The 25,976-nt window shown below is 46.2% G+C and overlaps 1 long non-coding RNA gene across 1 annotated transcript in view; it reads right to left on the bottom strand.

The window, feature by feature from the left end:
• LOC149445355 (uncharacterized) overlaps positions 1-25,976 on the bottom strand; it is a 173,322-nt gene that overhangs the window by 136,571 nt on the left and 10,775 nt on the right. The window contains exon 2 of the long non-coding RNA XR_016306412.1: positions 7,296-7,726. This is a non-coding gene — a long non-coding RNA (uncharacterized LOC149445355). The remainder of the gene's footprint in view (positions 1-7,295; positions 7,727-25,976) is intronic.

Genomic DNA, 25,976 nt, shown 5'->3' with positions numbered 1-25,976 from the left:
TTACATCGGGTGTCCCCATCAGAGTGCTTCCTTTACATCAGGTGTCCCCATCAGAGTGCTTCCTTTACATCGGGTATCCCCATCAGAGTGCTTCCTTTACATCGGGTGTCCCCATCAGAGTGCCCCCTTTACATCGGGTGTCCCCATCAGAGTGCCCCCTTTACATCGGGTGTCCCCATCAGAGTACCCCCTTTACATCGGGTGTCCCCATCAGAGTGCTTCCTTTACATCGGGTGTCCCCATCAGAGTGCCCCCTTTGCATCGGGTGTCCCCATTAGAGTGCCCCCTTTACATCGGGTGTCCCCATCAGAGTGCCCCCTTTACATCGGGTGTCCCCATCAGAGTGCCCCCTTTACATCGGGTGTCCCCATCAGAGTGCTTCCTTTACATCGGGTGTCCCCATCAGAGTGCCCCCTTTACATCAGGTGTCCCCATCAGAGTGCCCCCTTTACATCAGGTGTCCCCATCACAGTGCCCGCTTAAAATCTAATAAATTTATATGCTTTCTAACAAAATCAGAACAGTGCCATAAATACCCAATTAATACAAAATATCCAAATCCCAATATCTGAAAAAAATGTCCTCCAAAATAAATGTAGTCACTCAAAAATCAAAGTCATTCATAAATTCAAAGAAAAAAACCCTCCATGTTGAAAAACAGCTTCCAAAGTCACGTCTGAGACCAAAAACAGCATAAAATAAACCACAGGGCAGGGTGATGTCATACAATCTGCTCCACCAAGGAGATCCTCACAGCCACATAGATATACTCCTCCCTAAACACCAGGATCCATACTCCAGGCGATGCCCACCATATATATAAATGAATGATGGTGTAAATCCGTATATAACAAATCAGAACATACTTTATTTATATGCTTACATTATATTTCATCTTTAAAATTGCCATCAATCAAATCCTTAGCAGCCAGACCTCTGGAGATCCTCTGAAACACTTATCCTGTGTATTAGGTAGGAATTTCCAGGATCCAAAATGGCCGATCGGTCACTTTCGCTTCTGCTGTGTGTCTGACATCACTATTTACATCTTTACATCAGCTGTCCCCATCAGAGTGCCCCCTTTAGATCGGGTGTCCCCATCAGAGTACCCCCTTTACATGGGGTGTCCCCATCAGAGTGCCCCCTCTACATCGGGTGTCCCCATCAGAGTGCCCCCTTTACATCGGGTGTCCCCATCAGAGTGCCCCCTTTACATCGGGTGTCCCCATCAGAGTGCCCCCTTTACATCGGGTGTCCCCATCAGAGTGCCCCCTTTACATCGGTTGTCCCCATCAGAGTGCCCCCTTTACATCGGTTGTCCCCATCAGAGTGCCCCCTTTACATCGGGTGTCCCCGTCAGAGTGACCCCTTTACATCGGCTGTCTCCATCAGAGTGCCCCCTTTACATCGGCTGTCTCCATTAGAGTGCCCCAATACATCGGCTGTCTCCATCAGAGTGCCCCCTTTACATCGACTGTCCCCATCCAGAGTGCCCCATTACATCGGCTGTCCCCATCAGAGTGCCTCCTTACAGCACGTGTCCCCATCAGAGTGCCCCCTTACCAGGGGCGGACTGACAACTCATGGGGCCCCCGGGCAATAGGGGATCATGGGGCCCCCTGTGTCCTTGCCCAAACTCAACAAAACCTACGAAAAAGGTACCAGGGGCATCTCATGGGGCCCCCTACTGACCCCGGGCCCAAATGGCCAGTCCGCCCCTGCCCCTTACATTAGATGTTCCCATCACAGTGCCCCCTTACAGCTGGTGTCGCAATTAGAGCCCCCAACAGAGTTCCTCCTTACATATGATTAGTTATTCCCAGCAGAGTGCCCCCTACATGAACTGTCAGCATCACACTGGCTCATGGATCAGTGTATGCACTCTCAGAGACTTGGGGGGGGGGCACGCTGATGTTTTTGAGTGTTTTAAGTTTTCAGTGAAGGAAATTGTGTTTGTGATACATTTGTATTGAGATAGTTATATGTGGTTTATATTGTAACAGAAATTGTGCTCGGGGGGTGGGGGGGAGGGGGTCTTGGTGTTTTTGAGCTCCAGGGAAGCACTGGTGCAACAACCAGCCCTGATGTTCCTGTGAAAATCCATTGCAGGCTGAAATGCTGAACGCAGCTGGAAATATTACCAAGCCTTGAAGCCCTCCCCACACTGCAAGGATGAAAGTGTTCCTGAACCTCCAACAGTACCATCAGTCTGTAGATGCAGAAAAGCATGCTTGTTATACTCACTGAGGAACCTAAGCGGTTAATCCTCTGCATTGAGTAAACATGCTGTTGGATCCTGTCTTCTCTGATCCTCCCCTTCTTCTATTGTCCCCAATCCATCTGCTGATAGAACAGAGCTCTAGGAGTCACTCTGCACATGCTCAGTTTAGTGTGTATTGCTAAAGAGATTTTTTTTTTCTTTTGGAAGGGTGCATGTGATCAGCATAGGACCAATAAGTGCTGTCCATACAGAGGGTCAGGGGTCATGCAGCCTCATAGGACAGTCAGAGGAGAATGAAAATTCCTCCTACAAGCTTTAATCAGTGTTGCCATATTGTGCGCTCAGAGATGGTAGTCTTCATACCTTGGTGGTAATGAGGGGTTATTTGAGTTACTGTTGCCTTTCTATCATCTGGAACCAGTCTGCCCATTTTCCTCTGACCTCTGACATCAATGAGGCATTTTCTTCCACACAACTGCCACTCACTGGATATTTTCTCTTTTTCGGACCATTCTCTGTAAACCCCAGAGATGGTTGTGTGTGAAAATCCCAGGATCATTGCTCCTAGAGCCTGGATATTTTCCACAGCTGCAGATCATTGCTCCTAGAGTCTGGATATTTCCTACAATCATCGCTCCCAGAGCAACAGCACTTATGCTGATTTATAATTTGATCAGCATATAGCTCTGGTGAGTTTATTTATTTCATCTGGTGGTGGATTTTGATCACTGTGTTATGCAGGCCATAGACGGGGAGAAAAACGGCCGATTTTTCTTTAAAAAAAACGAAAAATCGGTCGTTCAAGCGGCCGACGTTACCACCAATGGTAAAAAAAATTGGCCGATTTTCATCCCGTCTACAGCCGGCAAAAACTGTCCCTGCAGAGAGCTCTGCTATTTCTTTGACAGTTCTTTGACATTGATAGCGGTTGCAACAATGTATCTATTTGTATCCATTTAGGATACAGATGTTTTTATTCGGAAACAAATAGATACATTGTTGCAGCCGCTGTAAATGTCAAAGAACTGTCAAAGAAATAGCGGAACTCTCTGCAGGGACACTTTTTGCCGGACTGGAATTCCTCTTATTTTTCATCCTTCTTCTTCTTCTTTGTCTTCTTCTTCTTCTTCATCATCATCCTCTTCTTCTTCTTCTTCTTCCTCTTCTTCTTCTTCTTCTTCTTCTTCATCATCATCATCCTCTTCTTCTTCTTCTTCTTCATCATCATCTTCTTCTTCATCCTCATCTTCTTCTTCTTCTTCATCATCATCCTCTTCTTCTTCTTCTTCTTCTTCTTCATCATCCTCTTCTTCTTCTTCTTCATCCTCATCTTCTTCTTCTTCTTCATCATCATCATCATCCTCTTCTTCTTCATCATCATCATCATCATCATCATCCTCTTCTTCTTCATCATCATCCTCTTCTTCTTCTTCATCATCATCCTCTTCTTCTTCATCATCATCATCCTCTTCTTCTTCTTCTTCTTCTTCATCATCATCCTCTTCTTCTTCTTCTTCCTCTTCTTTTTTTTCTTCTTTTTGTCTTCCTCTTGCAGGTCACTGCTCATGCGCAGATTTTTTATCGGTAAAAAATCGTCCGATTTGCCCATCATTGCTGCGAAAATCGGCCGATTTGTTTTCCAACTTTACCGATAAAAAAAATCTGCCAAAATACCGAAAAACGGCCGAACAAATAGCCCACTAATGATCCGAAAATTGGCCGATTTTATTTTCGGCTGAAAAATTGGCCGATTTTCGACCCATCTATGGCCTGCATTATTATTTCCACAAAATTTCCCAGAGTTGCATGGTGTTTGGACTTTACACGGGAACACACGGACACTTTTTTTTAAAATTATTTAGCACTATTAGTTTGTTTTTTAACACCGTTTATGACTTCCTATATTTATTTCTATTATTTATACCTTTATTAGGGTTTAGGTTTGCTGCTTGTTTTGGAATTTACTTTGGTTTGGTGCTTTTCTGATATAATTTACTGCTTTACAGATTTGTACCTGGGAGATTGTTTTGCAAACATCACACTTGAAATTGTACATTATTGGGTCTAAATGCATTATTTGTATTCCGTGAAACTCAAGTAATGTAATTGTCATCCTTCCAGAGATTGTCTGTTACAGTTTATACACAGAAATCTGTTTTCTCTATATGAACTGCCAGAAAAAGAGCTCAACCTATACTCACAAGGTACCAGGGGCATCTCATGGGGCCCCCTACTGACCCTGGGCCCTCAGGCAGTGCCTGAGTTTGCAAATGGTCAGTCTGCCCCGGCACCTTCCTGTATGGTCACCTGACCATAACGGCTACTTATATGACCAATAATATGTGGACACTTACCATCACATCTATCTATATAATCAAAAGTATGTGGACACCTGAGCATTACACCCATCTATCAATACGACCCATAGTATGTGGACAGCTGACCAGGGGCAGACTGACAACTCATGGGGCCCCCGGGCAATAGGGGATCATGGGGCCCCTGTGTCCTTGCCCACACTCAAAACACACCCAAAAAAGCCTATAAAAAGGTACCAGGGGCATTTTATGGGGCCCTCTACTGACCCCGGGCCCTCAGGCAGTGCCCGAGTGCTCGAATGGTCAGTCCGCCCCTGCAGCTGACCATCACACCTACCTGTATGGTCACCTGACCATCACACCTACCTGTATGGTCACCTGACCAGTACACTCTCTGTATGACCATAGTATGTGAAAACCTGGCCATCACACCTAACTATTTGGACACCTGACTACATATATGACCAAATGTATGTAGATCCCCTTCCAAATAATTGAGCTCAGGTGTTAATACTACAGCTTTAACCTCCTTAGTGGTAATCCCGAGTGTAGTTCGGGGTAAAATTTCAGTACCACAAGCGGTGACCCCGAGCTACACTCGGGCTTACCATGCGGCATTGCTCTGGGGGTCCCTGCAGCACTTACCTTGTCCTTCGCTCCCGCGATGTGTCCCCTGCAGCGTCCCTGGCCATCTCCTCCGGCCGATGCCGGCATCCACCTTCCGGGTTCCGGTCCCTGCGACGTACGGGCGCCGGAACTGGCGGGATATTTGAAATTTTTAAAAAATGTCATTTTTGCTGTCATTGCTGTTTCAATGCATTTCACATATATTTTGTCCCTACTGCTTTGTCCGGCGCCCTGCCTGCATTTTGACTGTTCTTTCTGCCTGGAAACTTAGAAAAGTCCATGGCGTCCAAAAAGCGTCCCTTTACGTCAAAAGCGGTTTTAGAACAGCGATAGTAAATCAGAACCACTTGCAGAATTGAGTGATAATGATTGGTGGGGGAAATTCATCATCAGACACTGAAAACGATTTTGCGACTTTGCTCAGCGATGTGCGAACTTGGCGCTCTATTTCACATTTCAGTGTTTTTGGTTTGATTATATTATTGAATTAAATTTATTATTATTATATTATTAGTTTTTATGATTATTAAATTATAATTTATGATTTCGTGTTTCAAGTTTCTATCATATCCGGAATGTTTACTAGACTCTTGTTCGGACAGATTTCAGTGAGTTATTCCTAAAAATTACAGCCTACAATAAAAAACTACATATTTCCATGCAAAATATTGGTACCGCTTTCAGCACAAAAAATGATTTGAATAACTGCACTCTTCCAGCTTCATGATAAGTTTTGGTAAAGACCCTTTATATTCCACCAATGACTGTCCCCCTGTGTACATATCCGCCTCCATAAAGACATGGTTTGACAAGTTTCATGTGTTCTGACCTCAACTCTACTGGATACTTTTGGGATGAACTTGGTCATCAGTTATCAGCCAGATCTTCTCATCCAACATCAGTAACTGACCTCACAAATGGGTACAAATCCCTACAAATACCATACAAAATCTTGTGGAAAGTTTTTACATAAGAGCAGGCCAGAGTACTTGGTGTCATTCTGGACTCCAACCTATCCTTCCAGCCCCAAGTCCAATCTTTAACAAACTCGTGCAGACTCCACCTCCGCAACATCGCCAAAATACGCACGTTCCTAACCCCAGAAACCACTAAACAGCTCATCCACTCCCTCATCATATCACGACTCGACTACTGCAACTCCCTCCTCACTGGCCTGCCTCGCCGCTGGCTATCCCCGCTTCAGTCCATCCTGAATACGGCCGCCAGACTCATTCACCTTTCCAACCACTCCGTCTCCGCCACCCCCCTCTGCCAATCCCTCCACTGGTCTCCACTCAGTGTCCTCCACCCCCCTCTGCCAATCCCTCCACTGGTCTCCACTCAGTGTCCTCCACCCCCCTCTGCCAATCCCTCCACTGGCCTCCACTCAGTGTCCTTCACCCCTCTCTGCCAATCCCTCCACTGGCTTCCGATTGCCCAACAGATCAAATTCAAAATCCTAACACTGACGTACAAAGCCGTCCACCATACTGCCCCGAACTACATCACTGACCTAATATCCAAGTACCGCCCAACACGCACACTCCGCTCCTCACAAGACCTCCTTCTCTCTAGTTCCCTGGTCTCCTCCTCCCATGCCCGCCTCCAGGACTTCTCCAGGGTGTCACCCATCCCCTGGAACTCCCTGCCCCAACCCATCAGACTATCACCTACTCTCCTCTCCTTTAGGCGCACCCTGAAAACCCATCTCTTCAGGGAAGCCTACCCCACCCCCTGCTAACTTGCCGACCTCCTCCACTCTTCCTACCACTCCATCCCCCACAGCTATCTCCTCCTGTGCCACCATCCCCTCCCTCCTAGATTGTAAACTCCAAGGAGCAGGGCCCTCGATCCCCTCATGTTTTGCATTGTATTGGTATTGTTCTGTCACATGTTCTGTCCCCCTTTGTAATGTACAGTATTTATAAAGCGCCAATAATTATAATAATAATAATAAGAGCGGATGATGCTAAAATCAAGAAAGATGGCCATATGACTGCTTATGGTTTTGAAATGACATGTTCACCCAAGTCGTATACAGCAGTGTGTAGAGGTGCAGGTCAGGTGTCCATCAACCTCGAAACATATGACGTGTCAAAGTAACTTAAAATGAAAAGCGAAACATTACTCACTGTTACTGCAGGATGCAAAAACAAAGTATGTCCAAATCCAGATTATCCAGTAAATTCAGGAATCCCAAAGTGTCCAAATGCCCAACAGCAAGAAAAGTCAATTTTAAGGGAAAGATGTTCATGTGGCTCAAACACCAATAGGGTGCATAGTTCTTTCATGTAGTCCATGGGATCCACTGGATGTGGCAGGAGATGCTACCATTGCTTTATAAAAAGTGCAGTTCATTATTAACCTGGATATAGAGTCATAAATGTTCATAATTGGAGTTTTTCATGCGGTCGGCAGTAAAAGAGGGGTTAATCTGTCAGATGTAATGGTCCAGGCATCACACGGGTCTCTTCAGATGGGCTTTTAAACAACCGCCATGCACTGGGAACACCGTGCTGCCATCTTGGCAGGGAGTTGCATTGCCAGGGGAGAATTGGAGATCCTGAAATACAAACAAAAAAAAAACAAAAAAACAAAAATGATCATAAAGTAAATGATGTATTTTAGAATTTAAAACCAAACTCTGTGCAAACCGCTAAATATACAACTGCGTTACACATCTGCAAGATGTTTTACTCGCCATGATTAGAGATCTGGGGAGTAACTTCAGCAAAATTGATTTTGCAGCAAAAATGACCATTTTCCTGGAAACTCATAATTTGTGAAATTGTCTTCAAATATGTGTTTTCTTTTTTTCCCCATAATTATTTAGATGGTGTGCGTGTTTCAAGGGTGTATTTGGGGAAGTTTCATTTTTCATTAAGTGCTTTTAGTATTTTATTTTCTAACATTTCTATGCATTTATTCATTATTTCTTTGTTTTTTTATTTTACTCTTTTACTTTTTACTTTAAATTTTAAATTTTTTAACTTTTTTAAATTTGTAACTTTTTAATTTTACTCTACTATTTTACTTTTTAATTTTACTTTTAAACTACTCTCCCTTGGCATCAGAGACACCGCTGTCTGTCCTGACTGTCCTGTCTCTTGATATGTATATACCTAGGAGGAGTTGGAGGGCAGAAGTCAGTCGGCATTACACAAGTTACATTGATATCATGGAGAGTTTTTTATATATATAATCACACAAGTTCGGTGCTTTATGGTTACTTGTAACGTTCATCCCGTGTTCTGTGTTCTGTGTTCTGTGTTGTCAGCATTTCTCTCCGCATACTAATAACATGGAGGGTGACATCATTAGATGAGGGATCTGTCCGCCTGGCGGAGCTCGCCGAGTGTTGAAGCGGAACATCGCTGAGTCCCCGTCCCGATCACACCTCCTCCATCCCGGGAAGCCGAGCGCCGTCCTAGGGTGTCAGATCCCCCCTCTGTCCCGCCGGTACGCCCGACACCACCTTCAGGGTGTCACCCCGCCCTCCTCCGACCACACTTGTCCGCTCTGAGCCGAAGAGCTGCCGGCCGGTCCGTCGCCAGCCTCCCCCTCCGCACAGCAGTCCGCCATCCTGTAGGATCATCGCCCTCCAGGTACACTTTTCCGGTACCGACCCTCCTCCCGGTAAGATGACCCCCCTGACATTGTACCTTTGTATCTGCTACTATTCTGTGTGATTTCTATCGATGTGTTATTAGGAAGTATTGTATGGAGGAATGTGTCAGGCAGGTGCGGGTGAGGAGGTTGGCTGCCTTCATGGCCTGGGGGGGGGGAGATGTGTTCTGCTGATCTCAATAACTCAGCAGAAGGCAGGGAAAGGATCGGCCGTGTACTGAGGTGCTCCTTAGTCAGGGATACAACTGTCACTTTTTTTGTTTGTCTCATTTTTGGAAAAAAAAAATTAAAAAATGAGTATATATATATATATATATATATGGGGCTTTTTTTCTCCTGTGACTTTGTGTAACAGGCTTGTCTACCCGCTGGCTTGTATACCCGGCTTGGGAAATTTTCAGAGATTTTGCCAAGGCACCTCTGAAGAGACCTCAAGGCACCCCTGAAGAGACCTCAAGGCACCCCAGAGTTGCCAGGGCACCCTGGTTGAGAAAGGCTGCTATACAGTATTATTTTATATTTAGTATAAACATTTAGGGCCGGTTCACATTATAAAAACGCAGTCCAGATGCTTTCCAGGGGCATTTTTGCATGCGTTTTTTGGTGCGTTTTTGATGCATTCCAGTTCCATTTTTCTCTCCTCTTTTTCTTCAATTTAAACAGGGACATGTGCGTTCCAGTGCATTTTTTATATGCGTTTTGGTGCGTTCCAGTGTATTTTTTATGCGTTTTGATGTGTTCCAGTGCATTTTTATGCGTTTTGGTGCGTTCCAGTGTATTTTTATGCGTTTTGGTGCGTTCCAGTGCATTTTTTATATGCATTTTGGTGCATTCCAGTGTATTTTTTATGCGTTTTGGTGTGTTCCAGTGCATTTTTATGTGTTTTGGTGTGTTCCAGTGCATTTTTTATATGCATTTTGGTGCGTTCCAGTGTATTTTTTATGTGTTTTGGTGTGTTCCAGTGCATTTTTTATGCATTTTGGTGTGTTCCAGTGCATTTTTATGCGTTTTGGTGTGTTCCAGTGCATTTTTTATATGCATTTTGGTGCATTCCAGTGTATTTTTTATATGCGTTTTGGTGTGTTCCAGTGCATTGTTTATGCGTTTTGGTGCATTCCAGTGTATTTTTATGCGTTTTGGTGTGTTCCAGTGCATTGTTTATGCGTTTTGGTGTGTTCCAGTGCATTTTTATGTGTTTTGGTGTGTTCCAGTGCATTTTTTATATGCATTTTGGTGCATTCCAGTGCATTTTTTATATGCATTTTGGTGCATTCCAGTGTATTTTTTATGCGTTTTGGTGTGTTCCAGTGCATTTTTATGTGTTTTGGTGTGTTCCAGTGCATTTTTTATATGCATTTTGGTGCGTTCCAGTGTATTTTTTATGTGTTTTGGTGTGTTCCAGTGCATTTTTTATGCATTTTGGTGTGTTCCAGTGCATTGTTTATGCGTTTTGGTGTGTTCCAGTGCATTTTTTATATGCATTTTGGTGCATTCCAGTGCATTTTTATGCGTTTTGGTGTGTTCCAGTGCATTTTTTTTTGCGTTTTGGTGTGTTCCAGTGCATTTTTTATATGCATTTTGGTGCATTCCAGTGTATTTTTATGCGTTTTGGTGTGTTCCAGTGCATTGTTTATGCGTTTTGGTGTGTTCCAGTGCATTTTTATGTGTTTTGGTGTGTTCCAGTGCATTTTTTATATGCATTTTGGTGCATTCCAGTGCATTTTTATATGCATTTTGGTGCATTTCAGTGTATTTTTTAAGCGTTTTACCGCGTTCCAGTACAGTTCTGTGCAGAAAAAATACCACATCTTCTACTTTTTTTTTCTGCACCCGGAACGCACTGCATGCACTGATGTGAACTATGACATTGACAACCATATCACCGACTTTCTGTGCATTTTGGATGCAGAAAAAAAGCAACTGAAATGTTTGTAGTGTGAACTGGCCCTAAATAGGGACATGTGCATTTTTGGTGCATTTTGGTGCCTTCCGGTGCGTTGTTGATACATTTCACCGCATTCCAGTACAGTTATGTGCAGAAAAAATGCAGCATGTTCTATTTTTTCTGCGACTGGAATGCACTGGAACTGCAAGCGCTGATGTGAATTATGGCACTGACAACCATATCACCGACTTTCTGTGTGTTTTGGATGCAGAAAAACAACTGAAACGCATGTAGTGTGAACTGGCCCTAAATAGGGACATGTGTGTTCCAGTGCGTTTTCGGTGCATTTTGGTGCATTTTACCGCATTCCAGTACAGTCCTGTGCATAAAATATGCAGCATGATCTATTTTATTTTATTTTTTCATCTGGAATGGACTGGACCTGCAAGCACTGATGTGAACTATGGCATTGACAACCATATCACCGACTTTCTGTGCGTTTTGGATGCAGAAAAAAAGCAACTGAAACGCATGTCGTGTGAACCCTAACCTTCGGATCACACCTATGCATTTTCTGCAGCATTTTGCACTTTGCAGAACTGCACTACAGTCCATTTAACATGATTTCCTATGGGACGCGTTCACATCTACACATTTTTGTCCGTTTTCGGAAAGGGTCATGACCAGGGGCAGACTGACCATTTGGAAATTCGGGCACTGCCCGAGGGCCCGGGGTCAGTAGGGGGCCCTATGGGATGCCCCTGGTACCTTTTTAATAGGCTTTTTTGAGTTTGGGCAAGGACACAGGGGCCCCAGGATCCCCTATTGCCCGGGGGCCCCATGGGTTGTCAGTCCGCCCCTGGTCAGGACCTTTTTTTTTATGCAAAAAGTTGCATTTTTGGTTCTATAGACTTCACTGGTAGTGCGTTTTTGATGTGTTTTGTGTTTTTTTAAATCTGCCTAGCAACAAGGGAAAAAAAAACGCAAAACGAATAAAAATAGTGGTAAAAACACAGGTGCAAAAACCTAAAACGCACCACAAAACGCAATGCAGAAACAGATCAAACGCATACTGCTTAGGTGTGAACCTAGCCTTGTTCCATAGTAAGACCTCATGCACAATGGACGTTATAAAATCGCATTACCTGCAGAATGCCGCAATAAAAACATGAATTTTTTTCCAGTTTTTTTAACATTTTTGCATTAGCTTTAGTGTTTTTCAGCATTTGCGTTTTAGCGTTTTTGGCAACACTATACTCCCACAAAAGCTTGAGGCTCAAATCACTCATAAACACCGGATAGCTGTGTTTTTTCTGCGTTTTTCCAGCATTTTGCAGCATTAGAGCTGATTTACAGCTGAAAAACTCCTCATCAGCTGCAGAGGCAGCACAGTGGTAAACGGTTGGCCCTTCCGCCTGGCGGTACTCGGGGCGTTGGTTCAAATCTCAACCACGGCACCAACTGTCTACAGTTTTCTCTTTCTGTGTGTGTGTGCGTGCGTGGTTTTCCTCCGGGTACTCTGGTTTCCTCCCACACGAGAAGTAGGGCATGAAAAGATTTGGCCAAACTTCTCCTTTAAAAGCAAAACTACTTTTGAACAAATATTCTTTGAATGCGCTCATGAACATTTTCCTACAAGTATATGTGTTCGCTTTGGTTTCCTCCGGTTACTCCGGTTCAGGGGTGGACTGACAACTCATGGGGCCCCCAGGCAATAGGAGATCATGGGGCCCTTGTGTCCTCACTACACTCAAACCACACCCAAAAAAGGCTATGAAAGGTACCAGGGGCATCTCATAGGGCCCCCTACTGACCCCGGGCCCTCGGGCAGTGCCTGAGTTTCCAAATGGTCAGTCCGCCCTTGCACCGGTTTCCTCCCACACTCCAAAGACATGCTGGTAGGTGAATTGGCTCCTGTCTAAATTGTCCCTAGTATGTGTATGTATGAATGAAAGTTAGGGACCTTAGATTGTACACCCCTTGAGGGTTAGGGACCTTAGACTGTACGCCCCTTGAGGGTTAGGGACCTTAGATTGTACGCCCCTTGAGGGTTAGGGACCTTAGATTGTACGCCCCTTGAGGGTCAGGGACCTTAGATTGTACGCCTCTTGAGGGTCAGGGACCTTAGATTGTACGCCCCTTGAGGGTTAGGGACCTTAGATTGTACGCCTCTTGAGGGTCAGGGACCTTAGATTGTACACCCCTTGAGGGTTAGGGACCTTAGATCGTACACCCCTTGAGGGTTAGGGACCTTAGACTGTTCGCTCCTTGAGGGTCCGGGACCTTAGATTGTACACCCCTTGAGGGTTAGGGACCTTAGATCGTACACCCCTTGAGGGTTAGGGACCTTAGACTGTTCGCTCCTTGAGGGTTAGGGACCTTAGATTGTACACCCCTTGAGGGTCAGGGACCTTAGATTGTACACCCCTTGAGGGTTAGGGACCTTAGATTGTACGCCCCTTGAGGGTTAGGGACCTTAGATCGTACACCCCTTGAGGGTTAGGGACCTTAGATTGTACCCCCCTTGAGGGTTAGGGACCTTAGATTGTACACCCCTTGAGGGTCAGGGACCTTAGATTGTACGCCCCTTGAGGGTTAGGGACCGTAGATTGTACGCCCCTTGAGGGTTAGGGACCTTAGATTGTACCCCCCTTGAGGGTTAGGGACTGATGTGAATGTACAATATATATGTAAAGTGCTGCGTAAATTGATATAAGTACCTGAAATAAATAAATCATAGAAGCTCTGGGCTTTTCTCCAGCCTGAAAACGTCCCTTGCCAAAAAATGATGATAAAGGCCTATGTGTGAATGGACACGTAGGACAACATGCTGGGGAGTTGGCTGTAAAAAACACCACCTGATGCCCAAACCAGCATCTGTAAAAGCACCCGGGGTGCACAAGGCCTCAGTCTGGTTGGAAAAAGACACAAATCCATGTAGTTCAACCAACAAAAGGATAAAAAAATTCATGTAAAATTCTACTATCAGTATACAAGTACACTGCTCAAAAAAATGAAAGGAAGACTTTGAAAACCCATCAGATCTCAATGGGGAGAAATCTCCTGCTGGATCTCTATCCTGACATGGACGGGGGATGGGTGAGGAATGTAAGGACGCCCCATCGTTTGATGGAAATGAAAATGATCGACCTACAGAGGACTGAATTCAGAGACACCCCGAAAATCAAAGTGAAGAAATGATGCAGCAGGCGAGTCCATGTTGGTGAAATGTCATTGCAGCAACTCAGAATGGTCCTCAGTAGTTTGTGTGGCCCCCATGTGCTTGTATGCATGCCTGACAACGTCGGGGGAGGGTCCTAATGAGACCACGGATGGTGTCCTGGGGGATCTCCTCCCAGATCTGGACCAGGGCATCACTGAGCTCCTGGACAGTCTGAGGTGCAACCTGGTGGCGTCGGATGGACCGAAACATAACATCCCAGAGGTGTTCTATTGGATTTAGGTCAGGAGAGTGTGGGGGCCATTCAATGGTATCAATTCCTTCATCCTCCAGGAACTGCCTGCATACTCTCCCCACATGAGGCCGGGCATTGTCTGCACCAGGAGGAACCCAGGACCCACCACACCAGGAGGAACACAGGACCCACTGCACCAGGAGGAACCCAGGACCCCCTGCACCAGGAGGAACCCAGGACCCCCTGCACCAGGAGGAACCCAGGACCCCCTGCACCAGGAGGAACCCAGGACCCACTGCACCAGGAGGAACCCAGGACCCACTGTAACAGGAGGAACCCAGGACGCACTGCACCAGTGTAGGGTCCAGGGGCGGACTGACCATTTGGAAACTTGGGCACTGCCCGAGGGCCTAGGGTCAGTAGGGGGCCCCATGAGATGCCCCTGGTACCTTTTTCATAGGCTTTTTTAATTGTGGGCAAGGACACACGGGCCCCATGATCCCCTATTGCCCGGGGGCCACATGAGTTGTCAGTCTGCCCCTGACCTGGTAATACGTGGTCTGAATTTTGACTGATTCCTGTGAATCCGCTAAAATTCAAGCCTTGGGTATCCCTGCTGACACCACCAGACTGGTCATCATGGCTGGAGGAGCAGAGGTGTACAAAATATAATGAACGCAGGTATATCCTTCTAATCCAAAATAGAAAACAAAACCTTTTAGGCTCCATTCACACGTGTGGGACATCAAAATCGTGCGACTTGATGCGATTAAGATGCCACTTTGAAAGAGTGTGACTTCTTTTTGCAGACCATGTGACTGTGTGCGCTCTACAAAGTTGCACACAAGTCACATGTATATCATTCAGGTGCAACTTTCATGTGATTTTTTTGAGGGTTTGCATTGAAGTCTATGGCCCTCACGTCACATGAAAGTTAGACCAACATTGTGCAGGAACTACTTTAAAGTCGCCGTGACTTTAAGTCGCACAGATATGAATGGTACTCGTTGAGAAACATTGGATATATTTTGTTTGCTTTAGACACATTGATAATCTGGAGGACTTTATGAAGATTCTTTCCAGAGAAGGTTAGCAATGACAATTGTGACAGTAGAGTACAGTAGTAAAGTTACATTTACAAGTAGTCAAGTACAAAATGTTTTGGCAGCACACTAGGCTCAAATCTCTGATGAGTAACACCCTGGAGCCCCCCTCCCTCCCTCCCTCCCTCCCTCCCCGACTACATTTCTCTGCTACTGAACTACATGGTTCTGCTCTGACTGCTCATTGCTACAGCTCATCATTCCTCCAAGTTCCGTCTGGGCTGAGGATCTCCCCTCCGGTAATTCACCACCCACCCGGTAAGATGACCCCCTGACATTGTATCTTTATATCTGCGACTATTCCGGCTGATTTCTATAGATGTGTTATTAGGAAGTATTGTATGGAGGAATGTGTATGTATGAGGACAGTGCAGACGGTGCAGATCAGGTTGGCTGAAGAAGACATGCTCTCTCTGTCATCAGATTTCCCCACCAGAGTGCCCACTTACATCAGGTGTCCCTACCAGAGTGCCCCCTTACATCAGGTGTCCCTACCAGAGTGCCCCCTTACATCGGCTGTCCCCACCAGAGTGCCCCCTTACATCGGCTGTCCCCACCAGAGTGCCCCCTTACATCGGCTGTCCCCACCAGAGTGCCCCCTTACATCAGGTGTCCCCACCAGAGTGCCCCCTTACATCAGGTGTCCCCACCAGAGTGCCCCCTTACATCAGGTGTCCCCCACCAGAGTGCCCCCTTACATCAGGTGTCCCCACCAGAGTGCCCCCTTACATCAGGTGTCCCCACCAGAGTGCCCCCTTACATCAGGTGTCCCCATCAGAGTGCCCCCTTACATCGGCTGTCCCCACCAGAGTGCCTCATTTACATCAGATGTCCCCACCAGAGTGCCCCCTTACATCAGGTGTCCCCATCAGAGTGCCCCCTTACATCGGCTGTCCCCACCAGAGTGCCTCATTTACATCAGATGTCCCCACCAGAGTGCCCCCTTACATCAGGTGTCCCCATCAGAGTGCCCCCTTACATCAGGTGTCCCCACCAGAGTGCCCTGATGATCGGTGCCAATCCCTGCTCTGACAACTGCTGGTTCTCGGCAGTACTTTCCTCCTGCTCTGACAGCGTGAGCAAAGTGCAGCTGAGAACCGGCAATTGCATTTCCCGGTGATCAGCGTGTCATTGGACACGGCTGATCACGTGGTAAAAGGCTGCTGTGATTGGCCTTTTACCACATCACTTGATCAGCTGTGTCCATAGGACACAGCGATCATGGAGATCGCCGGGTTCATGCCCCCGGGGGCGCGCAGGAGAGAGCGTTCTAGGAGGACGTTCTCAGAGGACGTCATATGATGTCCTCCGAGAACTGGCCGGCCGCAGTGCAGCTGTCATTCGGCTGCACGATGAAAATATCGGTCGAACGAACCGCCGGTTTTTTTCGCCTGCTAGTTTCACATATGAAAATTCACCTATGAAAGAAAAGAATTTTGAAAATGATGTCATGTATTGTATTGTATTTATATTGTATTTTCAGACGACTACTGTACTGATTAAACGAAAATGGTACGATCTGGTACCGTACGAGAAACTTTTTGTCCCTTTGCATATTGTCGTTCGAATTGTCGTGATCGGCTCTCGAATGCTGTGTACGAACGATCCAATCGGTCCTCGTACGAGAATTTTTGTACGATTTTCTTATAGTGTGTACGGGGCATTGAATCCTATAAACTAAGAGTCCATCAAATCTGGTGAGTGTGGATTGTACTGGAAGGTGATCACAGAGGAAGGTGTGAGGATATCATTTAAAGAACACATTTTGTTACCATTTTATTTATTTATTTCAGGTACTTATATATCTCCCATCAATTTACGCAGCACTTTACATATATATTGTACATTCACATCAGTCCCTAACCCTCAAGGGGTGTACAATCTAAGGTCCCTAACCCTCAAGGGGCGTACAATCTAAGGTCCCTAACCCTCAAGGGGCGTACAATCTAAGGTCCCTAACCCTCAAGGGACGTACAATCTGAGGTCCCTAACCCTCAAGGGGCGTACAATCTAAGGTCCCTAACCCTCAAGGGGCGTACAATCTAAGGTCCCTAACCCTCAAGGGACGTACAATCTGAGGTCCCTAACCCTCAAGTGGCGTACAATCTAAGGTCCCTAACCCTCAAGGGGCGTACAATCTAAGGTCCCTAACCCTCAAGGGACGTACAATCTGAGGTCCCTAACCCTCAAGTGGCGTACAATCTAAGGTCCCTAACCCTCAAGGGGCGTACAATCTAAGGTTCCTAACCCTCAAGGGGCGTACAATCTAAGGTCCCTATCCCTCAAGGGGTGTACAATCTAAGGTCCCTGACCCTCAAGGGGCGTACAATCTAAGGTTCCTAACCCTCAAGGGGCGTACAATCTAAGGTCCCTATCCCTCAAGGGGTGTACAATCTAAGGTTCCTAACCCTCAAGGGGCGTACAATCTAAGGTCCCTATCCCTCAAGGGGTGTACAATCTAAGGTCCCTAACCCTCAAGGGGCGTACAATCTAAGGTCCCTAACCCTCAAGGGACGTACAATCTGAGGTCCCTAACCCTCAAGGGGTGTACAATCTAAGGTCCTTAACTCACATTCATACATACACATACTAGGGCCAATTTAGACAGGATCCAATTCACCTACCAGCATGTCTTTGGAGAGTGGGAGGAAACTGGAGTACCCGGAGGAAACCCACACAGGCTTTTTTTGGTGTTCTAGAGCTACAAGTCTCAAGCAGAAAATCGCTCAGGTGTGACCGCAGCCTTAACGTCGCACAAGAAGAACTTATTTCTCTTTATACTGTCAGTTATAATTGAGGAGATCGCAGCAATAAAGGAGACAGCTCCAGTTTTACAAATGTTTGGCAAACTACAGAAAAAAAAATAAAGTTTACTTTTTTTTTTTTCAACCGTGGTAATTTTACCCACTTGTTTCCCATTGTGCGAACACATATATGATTCATAGAAGAATATCTATTCTGTGTTGGAGCTGCCTTGGCCTTTCACCATTCTAGGCAGACTGCACCATCTATTGAGGGACATGGGAACTACAGCTCAGAGCTCCCTCCTCTCAGCACCAAACAGAAGAGCAGATTTCTCTAAACACAACAGCATATATAACTGAAAAAGTGAAAAAAATATTGGGATTTCCTCTTTTTTTTGCTGCCAACCCTTCCATTAGGTGATCCAACAAGGCCTTTCCATCAAGCTGTGTTGTGACTTTCAGGATTCCTGGTTTCTTGGGTGTCACTTGGACTATATACAGTGCAATCCAATATGCGATTCGTCCATTTTGGTGAAATGTCATTGCAGCAACTCAGAATGGTCCTCAGTAGTCTGTGTGGCCCCCACATGCTTGTATGCATGCCTGACAACGTCGGGGGAGGGTCCTAATGAGACCGCGGATGGTGTCCTGGGGGATTTTATTGTTTATTGTAACACATAATACATAAGAGACATAATAGCAACAAAAAATTCAGCAGAAATGCATGTCTAACAAATGATGACTGATCTGCATGTTCATGAGGGAAATAAGTATTTGATCCCCTATCATTCAGCAGGATTTGTAGGTTACCCGAGGTCAGCAAAACAAAATGTGGATGGGTTTAGGATGACCGTGCATGAAAAGACTATATGAAAAGAAAAAGACATAGATACAGTGAAGGAAATGCGTATTTGCTCCCCTGCTGTTGTTGAATGTTCGCCCCTCACAAAGAAACGATCGGTCTAAACATCGAATGGTTGAGACAGAATAGCAATAAAAAATCCTAAAGAAATGCATGTCTAACAAATGATGACGGATCTGCATGTTCATGAGGGAAAGAAGGATTTGATCCCCTATCATTCAGCAGGATTTCTGGCTCCCAGGTGTCTCCCATACAGGTAACAAGCTGAGATTAGAAGCAGTCTCTTAAAGGGAGTGCTGCTAATCTCATTGTGTTCCCTGTATAAAAGACACCTGTCCACTGGAGCAATCAAACAATCAGATTCCAAACTCTCCACCATGGCAAAGACCAAAGAGCTGTCCAAGGATGTCAGGGACAAGATTGTAGACCTACACAAGGCTGGACTGGGCTACCAAACTATGGCCAAGCAGCTTGGTGAGAAGGTGACAACAGTTGGTGCAATCATTCACAAATGGAAGAAACACAAAACAAGTGTCAGTCTCCCTAGGTCTGGTGCACCGTGCAAGATCTCACCTTGTGGAGTGTCAATGATCATGAGAACAGTGAGGAATCATCCCAGAACTACACGTGAGGGTCTTGTCAATGATCTCCGGGCAGCTGGGACCACAGTCACCAAGAAAACAATTGGTAACACACTACGCGGACAAGGACTGAAATCCTGCAGTGCCCGCAAGGTCCCTCTGCTCAAGAAAGCACATGTCCAGGACCGTCTGAAGTCTGCCACTGAACATCTGAATGATGCAGAGGAGGACTGGTGGGAAGTGTTGTGGTCAGATAAGTCCAAAATCGAGCTCTTTGGCATCAGCTCAACTCGCCGTGTTTGGAGGAGGAGGAATGCTGCCTATGACCCCAAGAACCCAGGACCTACTGCATCAGGAAGAACCCAGGACTCATTGCACCAGGAGGAACCCAGGACCCACTGCACCAGGAGGAACCCAGGACCCACTGCACCAGTGTAGGGTCTGACAATGGGTCCAAGGATTTCATCCCGATACCTAATGGCAGTCAGGGTGTCATTGTCTAGCCTGTAGAGGTCTGTGTGTCCCTCCATGGAGATGCCTCCCCAGACCATCACTGACCCACCACCAAAACGGTCATGCTGAACCATGTTACAGGCAGCAGAATGTTCTCCACGGCTTCTCCAGACCCTTTCATGTCTGTCACATGTGCTCAGGGTGAACCTGCTCTCCTCTGTGAGAAGTACAGGGTGCCAGTGGTGGACCTGCCAATTCTGGGGTTCAATGGCAAATGCCAATTGAGCTCTATGGTGCCGGGCAATGTTCACAGGGCCCACTGGAGGACGTCGGGCCCTCAGGCCACCCTCATGAAGTCTGTTTCTGATTGTTTGGTCAGAGACATTCACACCAGTGGCCTGCTGGAGGTCATTTTGTAGGGCTCTGGCAGGGCTCTTCCTGTTCCTCCTTGCACAAAGGAGCAGATACCGGTCCTGCTGATGGGTTAAGGACCTTCTACAGCCCTGCCCAGCTCTCCTAGAGGAACTGCCTGTCTCCTGGAATCTCCTCCATGCTCTTGTCTCCTGGAATCTCCTCCATGCTCTTGTCTCCTGGAATCTCCTCCATGCTCTTGTCTCCTGGAATCTCCTCCATGCTCTTGTCTCCTGGAATCTCCTCCATGCTCTTGAGACTGTGATGGGGGAAACAGCAAACCTTCTGGCAATGGTACATATTGATGTTCCATCCTGGAGGAGTTGGACTGCCTGTGCAACATCTGTAGGATCCAGGTATGGCCTTATGCTACCAGTAGTGACACTGACCCTAGCCAAATGCAACACAAGTGAAAACCAGTCGGAAATGATGAGTAGGCAAAAAATTTCAGTGGTCTTCACCTGTAAAACCATTCCTGTTTTGGGGGTCGTCTCATTGTTGCCCATCTAGTGCACCTGTTGTTAATTTTATTAACACCAAAGAAGCTGAAACTGATTAACAACCCCCTCTGGTGTGCTCTAGGTACCAGTAAATGTATGCTGCCAGACAATGGGGTTTTGAAACAGCGGGTCTTCGTTCATAATTGTAAACCTAGTCCAGGGGAGGACTGACCATTTAGAAACTTGGGCACTGCCTGAGGGCCTAGGGTCAGTAGGGGGCCCCATGAGATGCCCCTGGTACCTTTTTCATAGGCTTTTTTAATTTTGGGCAAGGACACACGGGCCCCATGATCCCCTATTGTGCAGGGGCCCCATGAGTTGTCAGTCTGCCCCTGACCTGGTAATACCTGGCCTGAATTTTGATTGATTCCTGTGAATCCGCTAAAATTCAAGTTTTGGGTATCCCTGCTGACACCACCAGACTGGTCATCCTGGCTGGAGGAGTAGAGGTGTACAAAATATAATGAACGCAGGTATATTATTCTAATCCAAAATAGAAAACAAAACCTTTTAGGCTCCATTCACACGTGTGGGACATCAAAATCGTGCAACTTGATGCGATTAAGATGCCACTTTGAAAGAGTGTGACTTTTTTGCAGACCATGTGACTGTGTGCGCTCTACAAAGTTGCACACAAGTTTCATGTATATCATTCAGGTGCAACTTTCATGTGATTTTTGAGGGTTTGCATTGAAGTCTATGGCCCTCACGTCACATGAAAGTCAGACCAAAGTTGTGCAGGAACTGTTTTAAGGTCGCCGTGACTTTAAGTCGCACAGATATGAATGGTAATCGTGGGGAAACATTGGCTTCATTTTGTCATGTGACTTTGGGTGAATGGGGTCTAGTGTATAGTATATCGTAATTATGTGTGAATGAGTGTAATAAATGTAAATATACAGTATTTGTGTATATGGAGAGTTCCAGGACAGCAGTCATCATTCACACAAGAAGTCTGAGTATTTGCTTTAGACACATTGATAATCTGGAGGACTTTCCACAGAAGTTTAGCAATGACAATGCTTGTGACAGTAGAGTACAGTAGTAATGTAATAAACAAGTAGTCTGAAAATGCTTTGGCAGCACGCTAGGCTCAGATCTCCCATGGGTATCTGTCTGGAGCCTTGCCTCCCCCCCCCCCCCCCCCTCCCTCCCCGACTACATTTCTCTGCTACTGAACTACATGATTCTGCTCTGACGTGCAAACTTGCTACAGCTCATCATTCCTCGCAATTCCGTCTGGGCTGAGGATCTCCTGTCCGGTAATTCACCCTCCACCCGGTAAGATGACCCTCTGACATTGCACATTTATATCTGCGACTATTCTGGCTGATTTCTATAGATGTGTTATTAGGAAGTATTGTATGGAGGAATGTGTATGTATGAGGACGGTGCAGACGGTTCAGATTAGGTTGGCTGAAGAAGACATGCTCTCTCTGTCATCAGATTTCCCCATCAGAGTGCCCACTTACAGCAGATTTCCCCATCAGAGTGCCCCCTTACATCAGGTGTCCCCACCAGGGTGCCCCCTTACATCAGGTGTCCCCAGCAGGGTACCCCCTTACATCAGGTGTCCCCACCAGGGTGCCCCCTTACATCAGGTGTCCCCAGCAGGGTGCCCCCTTACATCAGGTGTCCCCAGCAGGGTGCCCCCTTACATCAGGTGTCCCCACCAGGGTGCCCCCTTACATCAGGTGTCCCCAGCAGGGTACCCCCTTACATCAGGTGTCCCCAGCAGGGTGCCTCCTTACATTGGCTGTCCCCACCAGAGTGCCCCCTTACATCAGGTGTCCCCACCAGGGTGCCCCCTTTCATCAGGTGTCCCCAGCAGGGTGCCCCCTTACATTGGCTGTCCCCACCAGAGTACCCCTTACATTGGCTGTCCCCACCAGAGTGCCCCCTTACATTGGCTGTCCCCACCAGAGTGCCCCCTTACATCAGGTGTCCCCAGCAGGGTGCCCCCTTACATCAGGTGTCCCCAGCAGGGTGCCCCCTTACATCAGGTGTCCCCATCAGAGTGCCCCCTTACATCGGCTGTCCCCATCAAAGTGCCCCCTTACATCGACTGTCCCCACCAGAGTGCCCCCTTACATCAGGTGTCCCCACCAGTATACCCCTTTACATTGGCTGTCCCCATCAGCATGCCCCCCTCACATCAGGTGTCCCCATCAGCGTGCCCCCCTCACATCAGGTGTCCCCATCAGAGTGCCTCCTCTCACATCAGATGTCCTCAGAGTGCCCCTTTACATCAGCTGTCCCCATTTAGGCCTGGACTGACATATATATATATAGACACAGTATCTCCCAGAAGTGAGTACACCCCTCCAAATATCTGTAAATATTTGATTCTGTCTTTTCATGTGACAACACTGACACAAGGTGTAAATTTTTTGTGTGGCAACCGTTCTTTGCTGAACCTGGACTATTAAATCTAATTTAGCCACCAAATCTAAGAACTGATTATTAAGCATTTCCATTCAGAATCCGGTTTATCGCCTGCTAGTCTCACATTGAAAGTGAAAAGGTTACTAAAGATACAAAAATTCTCATATGGAAGAAAAGAATTTAGAAAGTGATGTCATGTATTGTATTTTCGGACGACTATTGTACTGATTAAATGAAAATCGTACGAGAAACATTTTGTCCCTTCGCATATTGTCGTACAAATTGTCGTGATCGGCTCTCGAATGCTGTGTACTAACGATCCGATTATCGGACGATCGGTCCTCAAACGAGAATTTTTGTACAATTTTCTTATAGTGTGTACGGGGCATTGAGCCCTATAAACTAAGAGTCCATCAAATCTGGTGAGTGTGGATTGTACTGGAAGGTGATCACAGAGGAAGGTGTGAGGATATCATTTAACCTCCCTGGCGGTATGATTATTTCAGATTTTTGGTGCTGAAAGCGGTACCATTTTTTTGCATGGAAATATGTATTTTTTTTATTGTAGGCTGTAATTTTTAGGAATAACTCACTGAAATCTGTCCGAACAAGAGTCTAGTAAACATCCCGGGGATGATAAAATTTGAAACACAAAATCATAAATTATAATTTAATAAATAATCATAAAAATAATATAAAAATAATAAAAAATTTAATTCAATAATATAATCAAACCAAAAACACTGAAATGTGAAATATAGCGCCAAGTTCGCACATTGCTGAGCTCAGTCGCAGAATCGTTTTCAGTGTCTGATGACGAATTTCCCCCACGAATCATTATCACTCAATTCTGCAAGTGGTTCTGATTTACTATCGCTGTTCTCTAGCCGGTCTAAAACCGCTTTTGACCTAAAGGGACACTTTTTGGACGCCATGGACGTTTCTCAGTTTCCAGGCAGAAAGAACAGACAAAATGCAGGCAGGGCGCCGGACAAAGCACTCGGGACAATATGTATGTGAAATTGGTTGAGACAGCAATGTTTTACTATGTAAAATGTAAAAAAAAAAAAATGTCATTTTTTAAAATTTTTAAATTTCCCGCCGCCGCCGGCGCCCGTACGTCCCGACGTCACAGGGACAGGACACAGAAGCCGGATGCCGGCATCGGCCGGAGGAGATGGCCGGGGACGCTGCAGGGGACACATCGTGGGAGCGCAGGGTAAGGTAAGTGAAGAACACATGCCGGAGCAACGCCGCAGGGTATTCCCGAGTGTAGCTCGGGGGGGTTACCGCTTTTGGTACTGAACTGTTACCCCGAGCTACACTCGGGAATACCGCCAGGGAGGTTAAAGAATACATTTTGTTACCATTTTCTATTTTATTTATTTCAGGTACTTATATAGCACCGTCAATTTACACAGCACTTTACATATATATTGTACATTCACATCAGTCCCTGACCCTCAAGGGGCGTACAATCTAAGGCCCCTAACTCACATTCATACATACACATACTAGGGTCAATGTAGACTGGAGCAAATTAACCTCCCAGCATGTCTTTGGAGTGCGGGAGGAAACCAGAGTACCTGGAGGAAACCCACGCAGGCACAAGAGAACATGCAAACTCCAGGCAGGTGGTGCCGTGGTTGGGATTCAAACCAATGACCCGAGTACTGCCAGGCGGAAGTGCTAACCATTTAACCACTGTGCTGTTTTCTATTGGCGCACTTAATCACCGTTTATTTGGGACAGTGGACTTTTTATTATTTCATCACTATTGATTGTTTGTTTGATTTTTGCGCTGTATTATTATATTTATGTATAAAGTATTTTACCTTGTGAGCAGCAGCATTCATTATTTGAGTTTATTTGTCGCATAAGCGCAGGTTTTTTATTGCTTTTTTTAGACCCTCCAACACACCCCAGTGAGATCAGAGGAAGAGCTAGCTGCTGATCAGGCATCTGGGTGAATCCAGACATTAATGTCGAGATCCCTACAAGGTCTGGATGTCAGCTGACAGCGGACTTCAGCAGAACTTTGTGAACTCCTGTGACCAGGGGCAGACTGACAACTCATGGGGCCCCTGGGCAATAGGGGATCATGGGGCCCCCGTGTCCTTGCCCACACTCAAAAAAGCCTATAAAAAAGGTTTCAGGGGCATTTCATGGGGCCCCCTACTGACCCTGGGCCCTCGGGCAGTGCCTGCGTGCTCGAGTGGTTGGTCCACCCCTGCCTGTGACCTACAGGAGAAGTAGGGCACAAAAAGATTTGGCCACGCTTCTCCTTTAAAAGCAAATATACTTTTTGAGCAATCATTCATCAAGTCTTTGAATGCGCTCATGAACATTTCCAAGTATACAAGAAACTCACAAATCTTCATCTGAAAATCTACTAGTGTATGGCCAGCTTTGCTATGAAGTTTCAATCATGTTTGTTTATCACAGACAGGGGCGGACTGACCATTTGGAAACTCGGGCACTGCCCGAGGGCCCGGGGCCAGTAGGGGGCCCCATGAGATGCCCCTGGTACCTTTTTCATAGGCTTTTTTGAGTTTGGGCAAGGACACAGGGGCCCCATAATCCCCTATTGCTCGGGGGCCCCATGAGTTGTCAGTCCGCCCCTGATCACAGATATATATATATATATAAAACCATACATTTTTGCAGAGGCTTAGATACACACAGAGTTTTACATATATATTGTGCACTCACACCAGTCCCCGCCCCCGAGGAGCGTACAACCTAAATCAAATTTATACATACACATACTAGGAACAATTTGCCAAACCACATGTCTTTGAAGTGTGGGAGGAAACCCAACGCACGCACAGGGAGAGCACACAAAC

This window comes from Staurois parvus, unplaced genomic scaffold (assembly GCF_062004578.1).
Source record: "Staurois parvus isolate SC_StPar_1 unplaced genomic scaffold, SC_StPar_1.0 ptg000726l, whole genome shotgun sequence".
NCBI lineage: Eukaryota > Metazoa > Chordata > Amphibia > Anura > Ranidae > Staurois > Staurois parvus.
Note: the sequence above shows the minus strand (reverse complement) of the source record. Positions and strands in the feature narration are given on the sequence as shown.